This window comes from Myxine glutinosa, chromosome 7 (genome assembly GCF_964187855.1).
Source record: "Myxine glutinosa chromosome 7, kmMyxGlut1.1, whole genome shotgun sequence".
Lineage (NCBI taxonomy): Eukaryota > Metazoa > Chordata > Myxini > Myxiniformes > Myxinidae > Myxine > Myxine glutinosa.
The window spans coordinates 80,767,166-80,783,207 of NC_136267.1; the positions used below are offsets into that span (position 1 = coordinate 80,767,166).

The 16,042-nt window shown below is 45.6% G+C and overlaps 1 protein-coding gene across 5 annotated transcripts in view; it reads right to left on the reverse strand.

Moving 5' to 3' along the window:
- LOC137431352 (receptor-type tyrosine-protein phosphatase N2) overlaps positions 1 to 16,042 on the reverse strand; it is a 261,049-nt gene that overhangs the window by 41,385 nt on the left and 203,622 nt on the right. The window lies entirely within an intron of this gene.

Consider the following 16,042-nt stretch of genomic DNA (forward strand, 5'->3'; position numbering starts at 1 on the left):
CTTTATAGGCTTGTCTCAATCAAATTTACCAGGGAAATATCATTCCATAATACATGATATATGATATGCTGACATCAAAAATAATGAAACGCAAATACCTTTTCTGACAAATGAAGAGAAAGATATTTGCTTAAGATTATACTAACAACAATCCTTGAGAGTAAGTGTGCAAGCCTGAATATTAGCGGAGTTTTGACTTGTTTCCTCATGGAAATGCTTATTCCACAATAAAGGGGGAGAGGGAGGCATTGTTGGCAAAGCCGAACACGTCAACTTCAGGTCAAAGGCCAAGGTATGTGATAATGAAAAATCATGGCAACGCTTGTCAAAGGATTACTAATGACCCCCTTGCCATAAGGTCAAAATGCATGGCCATTCAATGTACAACTTCTGTTTCTGCCTTAAAGCTTGAACGACATCAAAATAAAATCAGCATAAAATGTCAGATTGTTTTCAATATGACATCACATTCACAGAGCATGAAGGATACCAGGAATCTAATGCGAAGCAAAATGCCTAATTTGCATAACTGAAGCCATCAGCGATGTCACACTGGATTGACTAATCAATGGAAATATGAACTGGAGGGAAGAAATCCTTCACCTAATTGAAGTAGTCTACTAAACACAAGAGATCGTACTGTGGCTAAACAAAGACAGCAACGCTTTGGAAGCAGCATGAGAGAGAGGGAAAAGGAGAGAGTGAAAGAGAGAGACAGGGAGAGAGAAAGAGAGAAAGAGAGAGATAGTGAAAGAGAGAGACAGGGAGAGAGAAAGAGAGAAAGAGAGAGATAGTGAAAGAGAGAGACAGGGAGAGACAAAAAGGGACAGAGAGAGAAAGAGACTTTGACTTTTGAAGCTCTTTTATTATAAAGGTAAGAAACCCACATAACTCATGCAAATAATAAAGTCACTACAATTCCAAACATGTGCAGCCGAACAACAACAATAAAAACACCAAGCACTAAAATAAAAAATTTAACAAACCGTTATCAAGTTTACAAAACCCACCCTTTACAGACCATTTTTCCACAAAGGTTTGTAAATCATCTTTCATTTGGCAAAAAGAAAATTCCAAGCGTAACCTTGCCATGACCAGAGCATTAAACACAATTACCACATCACATAAAATATCAGCATTTGCCATGAGCTTTGCTTTTCTTGTTTTGTAGATTGCTGATTTTCCAATAGAAATTAAGAAATTAACAAGAGCAGTCTCAGAGCGTTTTTTATAACTAAGTGGTGTTCCAAAGATAAAAACACGTGTAGAAAAAGAAAAGTTCATACAATTAAAAAAGGTTGATAAAAAACAAAGAAGGGAGAGAGTCTTGCACAATCTACATAAGCATGGAAAAGGTCTTCCGAAATCATACAAAAAGGGCATTCCACTGAATTATCCTTATTAAAACGATGTAATAAAACATTGGAGGGCAACACCATATGGGCGAGTCTCCAAGCAATATCACCAGTCCTTTTAGCAATCGGTGAAACATACATTGCAGACCATTGCGGATGGGAGGGAGACCCAGAAGGCAGTTTCTCTTTCCATCGAGCCGCAAAAGAAACCGGCTGTAACGAGGGAAACCGGATTGAAATACACAAACGATAGTCTCTTTTTATCCTTGCTGGAAAGTGGTGATGAGGATAACAAGATCGATGTTGTGGTGCTATCAGCCGGCAGGCTAGAGCTAGCACAGATCTGTGGTGGTGTATGGTGGTCACCAATGTTGGCGGTTAAGCTCAGGCCCAAGTGCCTGAAAACACACAGGATTTCCTGTAGGACCTTGGCGATGCTCCTCAAAGATCTGATACCAGTTCTTACTTGAAGATGTCCTGCGGAGAACCAACTGTTCCTGTTACAGTCACGAAGGTCCCGAGTTGTTTTTACGCCAGCACTCAAAAAACGTTGCACAAAAGCACGTGAGTGAGGAATAGCAGGAACAAGGGCATTGTAGAAAAGGGGTTCCCGGAGGAACCTTTCACTGTTGTACGTCCCCATTTGCCGAGTTACTGAAATGGACCGCCAGACGTGCAAGACATCTTGGAAAAAGTCAGGGAGCAGCGACGCATCGACATGTTGCAGCTCCATGAAAAAGAGTTCACAATTGTAGCCTAGCATGCCGGCTTGTTTTAATATACAGTTTGCAGTAGATTTCCAGGGCAAGGCCTCCAGAAATATAAAACGACGAGCGACTCGGAAGGCCATCACCCGACAAAGAATGTCCATAAGTCCATGACCCCCTTCCGCCAGTGGGAGGCAAATAGTCTCTGGCTTTAGCCAGTGTTTGCCATACCAAAAGGAGTCAAGTAAGCATTTTTGGATTGACGACACCAACGTTGCAGGTGGCTGCAAGGCAATCATTTTATGCTATAAGAGAGGGGCCACCAGGTTGTTAATGACCAGGGCACGACCTCGGAAAGACAAGGTCGACAAAATTCCTCTCCATCTGTTTAATTTATTGCTAATTTTGTGGAGCAAACCATCCCAATTGCTTTTGACAAAACCTGGGGTTCCAAGATAAACACCGAGGTATTTCACACCTTCTTTTCCCCATGTCAAATTCATCGGGAGAATTGGAAGGGCAGAAGGTGGCGTACCGCCGACCCAAACTGCTTTGCATTTCGACCAATTAATTTGCGTTGTACATGCTTGAGAGTAGACACTCAAATAGCAGAGCAATGTCATTACTGCTGCGAACAGCAACACATACATCATCAGCATCGGCCGAAATGATAACGGGATTTTCTGATGGAGTCACTGAAAATCCCATAAGAGAAGATCGTAAACGAATCAAAAGGGGCTCAATGCAAAGAGAGTACAAGATTCCAGATAAGGGAGAACCTTGACGAATTCCCCTCCCAATCCGCAAAGGTGAACAGAGACCATCATTGATTTTGATCAAGCTAAAAATGTGATTATACAATAAGGATACATATGAAATAAAGGATGCCCCAAAACCAAATTGCTTTAAAATGTGAAACAAATACTCATGATTAACAGAGTCAAAAGCCTTTTCTTGGTCAATAAAAAAGAGACCGGTATGTTGTTGTTGAAATGCACACACATCCCACAGGTCTCGTACCAAAAAAATGTTATCGTGCATAGATCTGTGCATAACACAGTACGATTGATCCTGATGTATAACTGTGCTTAAAACAGTCTTTACACGGTTAGCTAGCGCTTTGGCAAAAAAATCTTGTAATCTGTGCAGAGAAGAGAAATTGGACGCCAGTTCTGTATCAATTGCAGGTCGTTTTTCTTAGGGATAAGGCAAACAACTGCACGCCGACAACTAAGGGGTAACAATCCCTCACGCAGACTGTATAAAAACACTGAGTGCAAAGCAGGACCAAGCATGTCCCAAAAGGTTTTATAAAATTCAGCTGGTAGCCCATCAAAACCAGGAGCCTTATGATCAGCAAGGCCATCGAGCGCAGTTTTAAGTTCACCGAGAGTAATGTTCTCATCCAAGACATGCCGTTGATGCTCATCTATCTGCGGTAAATTGGTCGTAATATTCTGCATTGCAGGCACATCATTGGGCTTAAAGGAAAACACATTCTCAAAATAATACCGAACAAAATGAACAATCTCCGTATTATCACTAAGAATATGCCCATCACTAGCCCGAAGACTAAGCATTTGCTGGCTCGCCTTCGTCGTCTTCTCAAACTTAAAGAAATCTTTACAACATGTGTCTGACGACAGTAAACCATTCACTCTCAGCCTGACTAAGGCACCAATACCATTTTCTTGAATTAATTCCTTAAGCAGAGTTTGTTTTTCAAAGAGGAGTTGACACCGTCTTTCATCACTGAGGACCTCAGCACCTTCCTGCAATCGTAGAATTTCTTGTTTCAAGGCATCAATACATAATTGTTTACTTTGAGAGCAATTGGTTTTGTATTTGCTGACAGAAAACACGGACCTGCGCTTTAGCATAGTCCCACCACTGACAGAGATTTAGGAAACGATGTTGGAAATCCACAACCTTGTCCAAAAAAACCACAAAGGATGATTTAAAGAAAGGATCGCTCAGAAGTGAGGTGTTAAAAGACCAATACAAGGTGCGGCGTTTGAAACGAGGAAAGGAAAAGCACAGTTTTACCAAAGAATGATCAGAGAAGCCTGAAGGGACAATAGCCGTATATGTCACAAGGTTGACAGCAGAGTTAGGAATATAAAATTTATCAAGACGAGCAAGTGAAAGATGATTTAGTAAAACCCGACACCAGCTAAATTGCTGCAGGTTTGGGTGTTGTTGCCGCCATACATCGTTGAGGTCATGCCGCGAAATTATACTGGAAAGAGGCCTGCTTGAAGCTGGATGTGGCTCTGCACTGTTCCTATCTAAAGTTGGGTTTCAATTACAGTTAAAGTCACCCCCTAAGCACAACAACGTATCAGAAGAGAGGTGTCTCAGGAAATTCAAGGACTGATTAAAAAAAGTTCCTCTATCTGTGCTATCGCTTGGAGCATAGACGTTAACAAACATAAATCGTTGCTGATTGTATTCAAACTCTACAGAGGCTAGATAGCCTGGTACGATTTCCTTAAAGATGGGGGGGGGGGGGGGGGGGGGAGACAGACAAACGTCAACTGACAAAAAAAGCAATACCCGCACTCACAGAATCTGTATTACTAAAAAACCAAGTGCCAATCAGTTGTTGATGCCAATCAGCCATGCAGTCTGCAGTGGCACGAGTTTCTTGCAATAAAAGTACATCAATCTTTTCCCTCCTGGCTAATTGCACAGTTTGGGACCGACGCAGCTGACTGCGCCCACCATTAATGTTCAAACTTGCTATGTTCATAAAAACATAGGCAGCAACACAGCCATTACAGGTTTAATTCTTTCCTTGCTGTGACAAGGTACCTCTTCAGTCTTTTCAGTGATTAATCAGAAATATGAAGGGCCGCAGATTGTTGTACAACTTCCTGAGCCCCACTAATGAAGGCGTGAGTGTCAACGAAGAAATCGCAAATTTTCACGTGCTTTTTACAGTAAGTTTTTTGTAGGAAATCTATGATTTCGGCAGGAGGGACAGAATCTCCAGGGACATGCCTGGCCTCAGGCCTCACCTGTAATGGCCTCACCATTGTCGGCCTCACCTTGTCTCAGTGAGGCAACGGAAGAACCCCCATCAGAGTCACAATCATTGTATTGAGAGTCCATTGCCGAAGCAACGGGCTCATCAACGTGACAATCTGAGACTTCAGCACTATCACCCTGCTGACCATGAGCTTGACAAGGCTCAGCTGCCTCAATGGAGGATTTGATCACAGACGGATCACTAGTTCCTACACACTCACCACTCCCCACAGAGGGAGGGGTGGCACAATCAACACAAGCTTCAGCAGGGGACACACATGGAGGCTCAACCTCACATGGAGGTTTACCCTCAGAACACCGGAGAGACTCAGGTGCTGTCTGGCCAACACATAAATTTTCAGCATTTATCACATTACCCTCAAAACATTCTGAAGGCAGAGGAGGTTGAGGAATTTCCTTAACTGGAGGCAACTGCTGAGGAGGAGGTTGCGCTCCACCTTTACCTTCACTAACCACTTGAGCGAAGGTTGGAGGACCGGCCAAGACCTTATTATCAGGCTCGTTGAGGTCGTTAGAAGGTGGGAGGGTTCTTTTCCTGGTTCTCTGTTTGTCTACAATGGGGTTTGCATCAGCACCACCCATATTGTTTACATCATCGACAACGATCTCAGTAGAGCCCTGCTGTTCATCACCATTCAGGCTAGTGACTCTATCTGTGGACTTTTTCGGGCACGAGTCCTTTAAATGACCATATTGACCACACTCAAAACAAACTAGAGACTCTGTGGAGACAAAGACCCGATAAGTGTGACCTTCGACCTTGAAGGGCAATACCACATTTGAAGAGGGTACTCCACGCGGTAAAATCATATAAACGAAAGGACATGACGTGTTTTAAACGGTTATTTTCACCTCGTACAGGAACCATTGTAACTGAAGAGACGACAGAACCAAGTTTGTTTAGTTCAGTAACCAGGTCTTTGTTCTTAAGGAACGGAGGAGCGTTAGAGAGAGAAACCCGAACTGCCGGCGTGTCGAGTGGACAAACCTGAACAAACACGTCGGGAGCAAAGAAAAGCCCGTGCTCGACTATTTGAGCAACCATGGGCACTGTGGAAACAAAGATCACCACACGTTTATTCATGCGGGAAGCCGCTTTTACGTTATCCAAACCGATTATCTCTCCGACGGCAAGGATAATGGCCTCGACGTCGATTCCCGACGGAGGTGAGCAAACTAACCCATGCTTCCGGGTTAGCGCTTCAAGATGTAATAAGATGAATCCAAGTCTCAACTTAGGAGATGACCAGTTTTAATGAACAGCACAGCAAGCCACGTCACTCGGCCTCATATCTCACCCGGCCTGCCAGGCCCCGCGCCCCTTCGCATAGGCCACGCCCATGGCTCACGTATTCATATGACATCCCTCTTTCTCCAAAAAAATAAAAAATAAAAAAATAAAATAGACAAGTTCATACAGAGCATCAAATGGGCTGGAAACATAAGGAGAGAGAGAAACAAAACAAAACAAAAAAGAAAATCACAGTATTACCGGGTGAATTGCAATGCAGTTCAGGATGGCTATCCACCAACATATTTACATTAGCTAGACCACTAGGAATCAAATATCCAGCCTGACAGGCCATCTGACCGTGCAACCAGATCGAGTTTGGGATGCTGGTGGTGTGGTAGGCGCTTGGCTATGTGGAGATGATGGTGGCTCCTCGTCAGCACCCAGTTGTCCCTTGGCACTGGCACGGTCAACATCGGTTTCGTCGAGGGAATTCTGGAACATCTCGGGCTCCGGCCACCTTGGCTGGGTCTGTTGAGCGTGTCGGATGTGGCGGCGATTCCGCCTCAGGATGTTTCCTGTTTCCGTGACGACTTCGTATGACCTTGGCTCCGAGCGGGTGGTGGACACAATTGCTGGTTCCCAAGTGTGGTACCGCCCAGCCTCATCGAGAACCTGAACTCGTTGGCCCGGTTGAAGTGGCCCAAGATCGGGGCCAGCCCGGCAGTGAAAGTATTCTTTTTGGGTTGCTTGCCGACGTTCAAGTGCCTCTCGGGTTGCGTCCCGATTCGGTGCTACGTTTGGCACCTTGGTAGGCAGGTTGGATTTCATTTTCCTCTGATTCAGTAGCTCAGCAGGTGATGCGAGGTGGCTGTCGATGGGACTGGTCCTCAAAATGAGGAGGGCCATGTGTGGGTCAGCACCAGAGAGCTTTGTTTTGTGTAGTGTGTTATTTATGGTTTGCACTTGGCGTTCTATGAGCCGTTTGATTGCGGATAGTGTGGGCTTGAAGTACTTAGGTTGAAGCTCCAGTCCTCAGCAAATTGTGTAAAAACGCGGCTGCTAAAATGACCTCCATTGTCGCTCATGAGATTCTCTGGAATGCCCTGCTCTGAAAATACCAGCCGCAGAATACCAATTACGTCGTTACTCGTTGCCCCTGTTGGAGGTTTTCGAACAGTGGGAAACCTGGAGTACACATCTGCGAGCAGGAGGTAGTCATGTCCATCCAGGTGGAATAAGTCTGCAGCCAGTGTTTGCCATGGCCTGGTCGGGATCTCGTGTGGGATCATTGGTTCCTGGGACTGCCGACGCTGATGGGTCTGGCAGATGTGGCAGGAGCCAATCCAGTTTTCAATGCCCTCGTTCACCTTGGGCCAGAACACGCAATTGCGTGCCCTGAGCTGGGTTTTGAGGATACCGAGGTGGCCCTCATGTAGCTTCCTGAGGGTTTCATGTTGTAAACTGGCAGGGATAAGGAGCCGGCCCCCCTTCCACATGACACCATCTTCAACACTCAGCTCATCGCGATAATTCCAGTATGGCCTCAGTTCACTGGGCAGATCCTGGTGCCTTTCCGGCCATCCAGTCATGATGACTCCCCTGAGCATGGTTAGGGGGGCATCCACATCACAGACGTTTTTCGGGTCCAGTAAGCTCTGGATTGCGTCCACTTTTCCTGGGTCTGGGTGGGCACCTTGTTGGTCAAAGATGAGACCAAAAAAATGAATCTGTGGCTTTTTGATGCTGCACTTGTCGCTGTTGAACTGCAGGCCGAATCTGGCAGCTGTTTTCAAGAGGTGGTGAAGGTTTTGGTCATGTTCTTGCTCCGTTTTGCCGTAAACGGCAACATCATCAGCAATGCCGATGACACCTGGGCATTGCTCAAGAAGTTGGTCCATCTTGGCTTGGAACACGTCCTGGGACATCACCAGTCCAAACGGCATTCCCCGGAAGCAGTAACGGCCATATGGTGAGTTGAAGGTCGTGAGCAACTGGGAGGGAGGATTGAGCTTGATTGACCAGTACCCATTTTTGCCATCCAGCTTGGAGAAAACCATTAAGCCTGCAAACTTGTGTGTCAGCTCTTCAAGCGTGGGAGTACGGTGGTGGCACCTCTTGATGGCACGGTTCAAGTCCTTCGGGTCCAGGCAGAGCCTAAGTTTGCCGTTTGCTTTCCGCACGTAGGTGAGGCTACTGACCCAGTCTGTAGGCTCGTCGACCTTCCGTATGATGCCCTGTCTCAGCATTATGTCCAGTTCTGACCTTACTTCGTCTATCATCTGGATGGGGGCATCGACGTGGTGCGTGTATTACAGGGGGCACATTGGGGTCTATCACGATGCGATACTGGCCTGGGAAGTTTCCAATGTTGTCAAATTGGTCTGGATATGTGCTTAGCAGGTCGTCCAACGTGTTAACTGGCTTCTCACCCATGCAGTTCTCCTTCACAGAGCAGTGCAGGGTGAGGAGTTCAAGGTCCCTACAGGTGGGCAGGCCGAGGATTGCGGGGCCAGCGGCCTTGACCACGAAGAACTCTGCATCGACCCACTGGGTATTCCTTTTCTTGCAGGGGACGAAAAGGGTGCCAAATTGCCGAATTTGCGAGCCATTGTAGGCCTTTAGTATTGTCTGGGGTTTCTCCTGAATATGACCAGGTAGCGGCAGCCCAGAGGAGTCGACATTTTGGGGATATATTTGTGTGTATATCCGAAGGGGCAAGGTATTGCCCTCTGCCCCAGTATCGACCTTAACTCCCAGGGAGTGAACACCAGCTCGGTCAGGTAGTGAAATGGCCAAGTCCGTGAAAATTTCTTGCCGGGAATCCATGGTCTGGCTGTGGGTTTTGATGGTGGTGAAACTCAACGTGTCGCAGTCCCCGTCGGGGTCTTCCTCTCTCCCCAGGGTGTGGATGGGCTTTCGGGCGAAGGATTTGTGCCCTCTGGTGTCTGGGTGGGTTGTCTGCCGGCCTTGTTCTTGCCTCGCTCTTGAGAGACAGACGGCCTTCCAGTGGTTTTGCTTTCCGCATGCCTCACAGGTTGAGCCCCATGCTGAGCATCGGTTTCGGGGCTGGGGTGGATGCTGTCTTCCACAGAAACGGCACTCTTTTGGGTGGTACCCAATGGTGTGGACAAAATTGGTTGCCTGTTGGGTCTGGGTAAACTGCTGCATGTGAGTGACAGAGGCCTCATGTACCCGACTTATTTCCAGGGCTTGGTCCAGTGTGAGAGAGTCATCCTTCGCGAGGAGCTCTTTCTGTAGCTCCTGATACCGCGTCTCTGCAATGAGCTGTTCTATTATGCGCTCGTCTGCCTCGGGGGTCTTGAACCTGCATTTGTTCGCTTGCTGGCGACATCTGGAGATGAAATTGTCCATAGCTTCATCTTCGTCCTGCTTAAATCGCTGTAAGCAGAAACGAGCCACACGGTAATTTGCCTGGGGTTTCAGCTCAGCTTCAAAACGCTGCCAAACAATCGCTGGCATCACGGTGTTAGGCCTTGTGCCGTCGGCGTTCTCAAGGCCCCACAAACTGTAGCGTCGCAGGCCTTCCTCACCTGATAGCAGGAGAATGTGGTCGACTTGTTTGTCACCTGCTACATCCCTCACAGAAAAGTACAGCTGTGTACACTTTCTGAATAGCTCGAAGGCCTCACCGAGGTTGGCGCTGGTCCAATCCATGCGTGGCATCATGGGTGCGTCCGCCATTGTGAGCTTGGCTACGAATCCCTAGATGGGGTTCCAATCGGGTTTGTCAGTTCGCCTTTCGCTGCCACCATGTAATAAGATGAATCCAAGTCTCAACTTAGGAGATGACCAGTTTTAATGAACAGCACAGCAAGCCACGTCACTCGGCCTCGTATCTCTCACCCGGCCTGCCAGCCCCCACGCCCCTTCGCATAGGCCACGCCCCCTGCTCACATATTCATATGACACAAGAGACGTGTAACGAGAGCTATCCGCCATTGTTTCCACGTTTAAACAAAGGATAAATGTATAAAGGGTTAATGAAGCCAAAAAGCTCCAGTAAACAAACGAAAAATAAAAATATTTATGAAAAAAAAAAGAAACGGAGAAAGTATTATGATTTGTAACACGAAGCGAAAAAAACCGAAGGGGGAGCCGCCCTAAGGGGGAACCTTTACCGGTCTCACCACGTGTGCTCCCTCACTCTCTCACTCTAAAAGAGTGGGGAAGGGATGATAATGTGGAAGGGGAATACACAAAGGACGGCACAAAGGTGAGAAGAGGTAAGGGGAGGGTAAAGATACAAACCACGAGCACGGAGCTACAATGCCAAAACACGAGCAGACACCATGACACCGCACCCAACGCACCGACAGCCGACAGGTGGCGACAGAGAGAGAGAGAGAGAGAGAGAGAGAGAGAGAGAGAGAGAGACAGAGACAGAGACAGAGAGAGAGAGAAAGAGAGAAAGAGAGATGGAGAGGGAGATAATTTAGACCAGTGTTTCTCAAACGGTGAGTCGTGTCCCCCAAGGGGGCCGTGAGTGGGTTTCAAGGGGGGGTAACAAGCTGTCTGCGCTAAGTAGTTACACAAGTCCTGGAGATGTTCCCAACGACTTACCAATGCTAATCTGCATTGTCGATCTTAGAAGTGATCTAAAATAAAGCCAGAAACAGTTTCATCAATGTCGAGAGTGAGCTACGATGTTCCCCAAATTGACATGTGTGCAAAAAGGAAATAAATTGGCCCAGGTTTCAGCATTTATGGTACCGTCCTGCTGTAGTCAGGGTTGGCATTCTTGGGTCCATCCCAGTTTTTTCCAACTGTGTTTTTTTAAAAACCCTCCCACTTGAAAATAATCCAGTATTTTCCCAGTTTTTTCAAAATCCCCATTCCTGTCTTTTCTCAACCCTTGAAGGGGAAAACAGGGTGTCATGGCCACCAGATACCAGGATTGGTGTGTCATCTGAGAAATTTTGATCTAGACAGTTGGAAAATCAGTCATTTAGTTACAGATTACTGCCCTGGTGTTGGGCTAGCGGCTAGGGTGCCGGCTTAGGATCCCAGGATCCTGAGTTCGAATCCCGGTCGATCGCTGAATTAACGCCAGGGGGGTTGACTCAGCCTGTCATCCTTCCGAGGTCGGCTAATTGAGTACCAGTTCACTGGTAATTCCCTGTTTGTCGTTAAAGGCGGCAAAAAGGGTTGGCGTCAGGAAGGGCATCCGGCTGTAAAACATTGCTTCAAAAAGGGGACCAAAAAAAAAAAACCAACAACAACCACGGTTCCCGAAAAAGGCCAACCCCTGCTTTGCGGGGAAAAATGGCCTCTAAATGTGGTTATTTTTTTATTTTTATACAGTTGGAAAATCAGTCATTTAGTTACAGATTACTGGAGTAGATAATACAACGAGGCTTCCAACTATTTTGAGGTTTGCGATGAAGATTAGAGTGTTGTAAAATTACTATAATTTACAATATCCATAAAATGTTCATAGCCATTAAATACTGTTCAATAAATTATTGTAGTTTTTGTGGGGAACAGTTTTCCGGGAAAAAGTATGCACTGCAAGTGCAACAAATGATGAAAGTACAGTTTACGGAATAAAAATTGAAAATAAATGAGACAAGGACTTATATTGCATAAAAGAGGAGATGAACGAGGGTGTAAATCAAAATAAAGGGGAGTGATAGAAATGTAATGAGAAAACTGGAAACATGGAGACAGATGGTGACACAGGCCAAGGAACATTTAATATCCCAAAAGATAAATAGAAAAATGCGACGCAAAGGCAAATATGGGGGAGGCAAACACAAAAAATAATACATTTGACCAGGGGCTTGGCAGTGAACGAGAAAAAAAAAAAACTACCTGTTCTAGGCATTTAAATTCAAAGATTGAATTTCAGATATATTATTGGAAGGGTGGAGGTTTGGGTTCAATTCAAACTCTGAGCCTGTGGCCTGCTAGCAATGAGATTAGATAAGATATGAAATATACAGGTGAGGACGTCTCCAGCTCCCTTATAAAACCTGTCAATATAAACATCCAGACTTATTTTTTCCTGGGCCAAGAAATGAAACATTTCAAGCCGCCTTGTCAGTCGCGCACTGCTTGTCTCTACTCGATCTACCATAACAGGAAATATAGACAGCTTGCCGATTATGTGAAACAATGGATATTTCATCAGGTAAATTGATGTCGTCAAAGAGGTGAGAGTTATTTGCATTAGAATGAATTCAGTTTCTGCAGTTTAATATATACAGGTAGTGGACAAAAAGAATGGAAACACCAATGTTACGTCACTTAATAGGACATTGGACCACCATGTAAGGCCAGTAAGGCCTGTATGCGCTGTGGCATAGAGTCCACCAGGGTCTGCAATTCCACAGGAGGGATGCGGCATGATTATTCCACAAGAAAGTCAATCGACTCCCACCTGTTTGATGGAGGTGGATAATGCTGTCTCAGCCATAGTTCCAGAATATACTCGATTGGGTTCAGATCTGGTGACTGAGAAGGCCATGACATATGAATAACATCAGTGTCATGCTCATCAAACCATTGGGTGACCACACATGCTCTGTGGATGGGGGCAATCGAGGTCTCCACTTGCAGCCATGCTAGCCATAATTATAAACAGCCAGGCCTATGCAGCATTTTTATACATGACCCTAAGCATGCTGGGATGGTACTTGCTTTATTAACACATGGGCCACACTTGTCTGGAAGCCGTTGCTTGGTGTTGCATTTGCCCAGGTGTTTCCATTGTTTTGTCCACTACATGTACCTTGAGCCTGGTGTTGCCTTAGAGGTTAGGGTGCCGGCTTGGGATCCTGGGTTTGAATCCCGGTCGATCGCTGAATTAACGCCACGGGGGTTGACTCAGCCTGTCATCCTTCCGAGGTCGGCAAATTGAGTACCAGTTCACTGGTAATTCCTTGTGTGTCGCAAGAGGCGACTAACAGGGTTGGCGGCAGGAAGGGCATCCGGCTGTAAAACATTGCTTCAAAAACGGGACCACGGTGCCCGAAAAAGGCCAACCCCTGCTCTGCAGGGGAAAATGGCCTCTAAAGGTGGTTCTTCTCTTCTTCTGTCCACTACATGTACCTTCAATTATTTATGACCGCATATAGCAAAACCAGCAGAATCAACCAAATGGGATAAGCTTACATGTTTTTTTTCTTTATAATTTTCCAATGTTCTGCTTTTTAGAAGCTCTGTGAGCCATTTAGACAACAATCCTTATCGCGCACGCAGGATAGCAGTTCACATGCCCCAAAGATCACCATTTCTGGGGGTTTCTGCGCAAGTGTGCTGAACATTCTGGGGTGGATTACATCATTTCGAAAGTCCGGTATGCCAAAACATTAACATAAAGATTATAATTGGACAAGACATTTCTTCAGATTGCTATTCGTGTTTCTGACAGGAGAAAAATAAATTCTGTAAGGATTTTTTTCCATATTAGATGTCCCTTCTTTATGTCCCTCATTTGCACCTTCTGCCATTCCCTTATACAGTACTTCATGACTACCTCGATATCCTGCTTCATCTTTTCCTCCGTTCCGGATGGCATCTCTCCTCATCTTCTCTATTCCTTCCCTTGTCTGATGTGTAGAATTTTGCATATTAACAAAATCATTGGAATCTCCCATGATGAAGTTGCGTCTCGGTGACAATTACTCTCACATCGCAGGTAGGTTTGTGGTATCTCCGTCTTCCACCGCCTCCTTGTTGGTCTTGCATATTCGGCCCTTTCTTGCTCATGTCGCGGGTCGTCCACCCATCCTCATCACCTCCCCTCCTCACAGAGGTTTCTGCAGGGTGCACTTGGTCTGCTAGTAACCAACTTCTGGTGAAACTCCCAAAATAAATTCTGGTGAAGCACATCTCCACTCATTTGTTCCTCTTTTCCCTCACCTGTGGAACCAACAACCTTAGTCTGTTCAATCCCAGTCTTCCCTCGGGCATCAAAATGGTTGTTCACCACCACCTCAGGCCATCCATACTCATGATATTTTCTATCTTCTTTAACCCTCCCCAATCACATCCCTTCTTCCATTTATTGTGATTTCCCGCCTCCTCCTCCTCCTCCCCCTCCCTTTGATGTCCTTCTTCCCCATGTCCATCCTGCTTCTAAGTGTCCCTCTGTTGTGTCCTACCGATTGGTGCTGTTTGTGTTTGTTTATGTGTTTTCCCCTTTTCCATTATGTTCTCTTTGTTCTGTGATGCTCTGGTCCATTGCGTTCCAGCTCTTCCACAAGCCTCGACTTCTTTTTAAAAATTGAGGTTTAAAAGGGCGATATTTTGAGTTTGAAATAAAATCTGGGTCATTGTATTTTGAGTCTGAACTCTGTAAAATTGGAAATGGAGTGTCTCAGAAGAAGGCAATCGCTCCCAAAGGGTGTTATCATTTAAAAGCATTGTCTGCCATTCAAAATATTTTTGAAACTCGTCTCAGCTTCTTACAGGACAAAGTTTTTCTTCCCACATAGTGCACTAAAGGTTTCTCCCCTTTGGCCAGAGGCCTCTGTGACTCACCTGGTGATCTCTCAGACTGCCAGAAGCTAAAGCCTTGAGGATCATTATATTCCTTCATTAGGAAACCAGGAATCATGGAGTGTTATGTACACATCGCAGATTGGTGACCTTTTTGTCTGTTACTGCTTGTCATCTGACCTCAAACCGCCTATTTCCTTTGGCCATCAACAGCACACCTGTCTCAAGAGGTTATGACTCGTACGATGCATACATCTAAGAATCCCCTCATTGCCAACAACCAGAGAGCAAATTATACACTCTGCCCCACCTCAGTGTTCATTTATTTTGTCCATTAAGTTGTCTTACCCTTGTGTTTATATTATCTTGCTTTTGACCACATTCTTTCAATGTGATAAAGCAATGCCATTTGATGCCTTACCCATACTTACCTGGATCTTTTTCTACTTTTACAAACCATTGTCACCTGTTAGTAACACAACATCAAACACTATGTCAACATTATATCTTGTTATTTAGTCTTCCGTAAATGTCAATATCCATACAGATGGTAGGTGAAGCAAAACTTGTACAACGGCATATACCTAGCCAGCAGGTCTCGTGCTCTGACTATAAAAATGAGAAGGTAACAGAATGTAATTAAAAAAAAATAACAGTAAATCTTGCACAAACCTCATCAGTGAAACATAATCTATCTATAATTCCAGTAATCTCTGTGTGTTTGTTTGTACGTTTGTACGTTTGTACGTTTGTACGTTTGTTTGTCTGTGACCGCTGTTTCTCGACAACCACGGGTCCGATATACTTTAAACTTGCCAGGTATATTGCTGGGGACCCGAGGATGTGCCTTTTCAAGGTTTCATATTAATCGGACAATTACTTACCGAGCTATGTCCAAAAAACGATTCAACCAATCAGAGAGCAGCGAGCTATCGCGTGTGCCGAACGTGGCGGACACACTCTGCCTCGGATGGCACATTTGAGAGCGTATTCATTTATTTCACGTTTGCAAACTATGTTGGCGCTATGTTGGCGTTAAACTATGTTTTAAAACTAATAAAAACCATTTCATGTAAATAGAGGGGGGGGGGGGGGGGGATTGTCACTGTACTCGCACGAGCAGATGGCGGAAGTGCCTGACCGCCAAGTGAAGTCCGAGCAACTCGCGGTCGAAGGTACTGTAACGGCGTTCGGGCGGGTGAAGCTGCCGGCTAAAGAACGCCAGCGGTTGC